The sequence below is a fragment of the Orycteropus afer genome, unplaced genomic scaffold (assembly GCF_000298275.1).
Source record: "Orycteropus afer afer isolate SDZICR_OR568_19922 unplaced genomic scaffold, OryAfe1.0 scaffold00140, whole genome shotgun sequence".
NCBI classification, from domain to species: domain Eukaryota; kingdom Metazoa; phylum Chordata; class Mammalia; order Tubulidentata; family Orycteropodidae; genus Orycteropus; species Orycteropus afer.
Genome location: NW_006921727.1, coordinates 5739952 through 5744156, shown reverse-complemented (window position 1 = coordinate 5744156; position 4205 = coordinate 5739952).

Sequence of the window (4205 nt, the reverse complement as noted above, 5' to 3'; positions counted from 1 at the left end):
TGGTTTTGGTATGTATAGCATATCTCTGCAATCCCATACAGATACTAATCCAAACTCTTTCTTTATTCCATGTAGTGTTTGCAAAACTAAATAGCATTATCTCATTAGCAGACAAAGGAGCTCTGGCAGTTCAGTGGTAAAACACTTGGCTGCTAACCAAACAGTTGATGGTTCCAATCCACCTAGTGGCTCCACAGGAGAAAAGACCTGGCAATCTGATCCCAGAATGATTACAGCTTACAAAGCCCTATGAGGTAGTCTATCCTATCACACTGAGTCATTGCAGTACAGCAACCAAACCAACTGGCAATACTGAAAACAACAGTAGAAGAAAATAAATATTCTCACTCATAAAATGAAAGGCCATAAAATCTCACAGTTTATTAATTTTAGAAGCAACCACATATATTCCAAATTAGCCTTTTACTATTTTGGTTCTTAACCTGATTTAGTCTGAATAAATTCAGAAGTCTCTTTAATAGTGACCAAATGATTTATGGCCACTTGAACAGTATCTTAACCCTGATGAAATTAAATTTTTTGGTTAATTAGATACCCTTATCAGTTTTTTACTTTTTATTTATTCTTATTTTAATAGTGTTTCCTCCCCTCCTCTCCCCCCCTTGAGAATCAACAAGGAAAGTTTATTTCTGTATATAAATCTTTCCTTGACTTTTTACAATAATGGACTAATACAATATCTGTCTTTCTGTGATTGACTTATTTTACTCAGCATAATGAGCTACAAGTTCATCCACATTTTGTGGTGTTTTGCAGGTTCTGGGTTATTCTTTAAAGTTGCACAGTATTCCACTGTGTGTATGTACCATAGTTTGTTTATTCATTCTTTTGTTGATGGGCACCTAGATTGTTTCCATCTTTTTGCTACTGTAAATAGCGCTGCAATGAACATGGGTGTGCATATGTCTGTTCTCATCCTGGCTCTCACTTCTTTAGGATATATACATAGTAATTAGATTGCTGGATCAAATGGTATTTCTAATTCTAACTTCTAAGCAGTAATCGCCATACTGCTTTACACATTGGTTGTATCATTTGACAGTCCCACCAGCCTTATGTAAGAGTCCCAATCCCTCCACATCCTTGCCAGAATTTGTTATTTTCTGTCTTGTTGAAGTTTGCTACTAGTGCTGGGGCAGGATGGTACGTCATTGTTGTTTTGATTTGCATCTCTTTAATGGCTAATGATTATGAATATTCCTTCATGTGTTTGTTGGCCACCTGAATATCCTCCTTGGTGAAGTGTCTATCCATATCTTCTGCCCATTTCTAAATTGGATTATTTGTCTTTTTGTTGTTGAGGTGTTGGAGTTTTCTATAAATTTTAGACATAAGTCCCTTGTGAGATATATCATTGCCTAATATATTTTCCCAATCTGTAGGTTCTCTTTTTACTTGTTTGGAGAAGTCTTTTGAAGCACATAATAATTTAATTTTTAGAAGGTCCCATTCATCTAGTTTATCTTCAGCTGTTTGTGCATTTTGGGTTATGCTTGACAGTCTATTTATGCCATATGTTAGGGTCCCTAAATTTGCCCCTGTTTTCCTCAAGGAACTTTATAGTTTTAGGTTTCACTTTTACATTTTTGATCCATCTGGAGTTAGTTTTTGTATACGGTGTGAGGTACGGATCTTATTTCATTTTTCTGCAAATGGATATCTAGTTTTGCTAGCACCATTTGTTAAAGAGACTATGTCTTCCCCATGTAATGGATTTCAGCCCTTTGTCAAAAGTCAGCTGACCATAGGTCAGTGGATTGATTTCTGGGTTCTGAATTCTGTTCCACTGGTCTATGTGTCTGTTGTTGTAGCAATACCAGGCTGTTTTGACTACTGTGGCTGGATAGTAGGTTTTGAGATCCGGAGTCTGAGACCTCCTACTTTGTTCTTCTCAGTAGTGCTTTGCATATCTGAGGTCTCTTTCCTTTCCATACAAAATTAGTGATTGGTTTTTCCATATCCTTGAATAATGTTGATGGGATCTGGATTGGGATTGCATTGAATATATAGATTGCTTTGGGTAGTATTGACATTTTCACAATGTTCAACCTTCCTATCCATGAGCATGGTATGTTCTTTTTATGTAGATCTCTTATGGTTTCTTGGAGCAGTGTTTTGTTGTTTTCTTTGTATAGGTCTTTCATGTCCATGGTAGGATTTATTCCTCAGTATTTTATTTTGTTGGTGTCTATTGTAAATGGTATTGATTTCCTTATTTCCTTTTCAGCAATCTCTTTGCTGGTATGGAGGAATCCAACTGATTTTTGGATGCTGATCTTGTATTCTGTCACTATGTTAAATCTCTCAATTATTTCCAGTAGTTTTTTTGGTGACTCTCTTTGGTTTTAAATGTATAGGATCATATCATCAGCAAATAGAGATAGTTTTGCTTCTTCCTTATCAGTCTGGATGACTTTGGTTTCCCTTTCTTGTATTATTGCCTTGGCTAGGATTTCCAATGCCATTTTGAATAGAAGAGGTGATACAACGCACCCTTGTCTAGTTCCTGTTCTCAAGGGGAATGGTTTCAGTTTTTCTCCATTGAGAATGATGTTGGCTATTGGTTTTGCATATATGCTGTTTATTATATTGAAGAATTTCCCTCCTATTCCTATTTTGCTGAGAGTTTTTATCAGGTATGGGTGTTGGAGTTCATCAAATGCCTTTTCTGCATCAATTGATATGATCATGTGGTTCTTTTCCTTTGCTTTATACAATGGATGATGTTGATTGCTTTTTTAATGTTGAACCATTCTTGCATACCTGATAGGAACCCCACTTAGTCGTAATGTATTATTTTCTTGATATGTTGTTGGAATCTATTGGCTAGGATTTTGTTGAAGATTTTTGCATCTGTATTCATGAGGGACATTAGTCTGTAGTTTTCCTTTTGAGTGATGTCTTTGCCTGGTTTTGGCATCAAAGTTATGCTTGCCTTATTAAATGAATTTGGGTGGATTCCATCCTTTTCTACATTCTGGAATAGTCAGTTCTCTGAGTTTTCAATAGAATTCTGCAGTGAAACCATTTGGGCCAGAGCTTGTTTCTGTTGGTAACTCTTTGATGATCTGTTCAATATCTTCTTTGGTTAGGGTGTGTTCAAATTTTCCACCTCAGTCTGTGTTAGTTTAGGTAAGTGATGTATTTGTTTCCAGAAATCTGTCCATTTCTTCAAGATTTTCAAATTTGTTGTAGTACAGTTCTTCATAGTATCCTGATATTATCCTTTTTATTTCAGTTGGGTCTGTTGTGATGTTGCCCATTTTGTTTCTTTTTCATGTTATTTGTATTGGCTCTCTCCTTTCCTTTGTTAAATTTGCCAGTGGTTTGTCAATTTTATTCATCTTTTAAAAAAACCAACTTCAAATCTTGTTGATTTGTTCCTATTGTCTTTCTGTTTTTTGTTTCATTAATGTCTGCTCAAATCTTTATTGTTTCTTTTCTTCTGGTGACTGTAGGCTTTTTTTTTTTTTTTTTTTTTTTTTTTTTTTTTGCTGTTCTTTTTCTAATTGTTGAAGATATGGCAATAAGCTGTTGATTTGGGCTCTTTTTTATTTTTTGATGTGTTGTTCATTTATTACTACAAATTGGCATCTGATCACAGCTTTCGCTGTGTCCCAAAGATTTTGATATGTTGTGTTTTTATTCTCATTTGATTCAAGGAATTTTTTAATTTCATTTTTTATATCTTCTATTACCCAGTTAGGAGCTCTGGTAGCATAGTGCCTAAGGCACTTGACTACTAACTAGAAGGCTGGCGGTTCAAACCCACCAGCCACTCCTCGGAAGGAAGGTTGGGTAATCCTACTTCCATAGTGATACTGCCTCAGAAACACAAGGAGGGGTCTCTATGAGTCGGGGCCGACTCGACGGCATATAACAACAACAACAACAACAAACATTACCCAGTTATTTTCAAGGAGCGTGTTTTTCAGTTTCCATGTGTGTGCTTTTTTTCCCTGATTTTCATATTGTTTATTTCTAATTTTATAGCATTATGATCTGAGAAGATGCTTTGCAGTATTGCAATGTTTTCAATTTATCAAGGCTTACATTGTGGCCTAACATATGGTCTATCCTGGAGAATGCTCCATGTGCACTGGAAAAGAATGTATATTGTGCTGTTATTGGGTGAAGTGCTCTGTAGATGTCTATAAGGTCAAGTTGGTGGATTGCATTGTTTA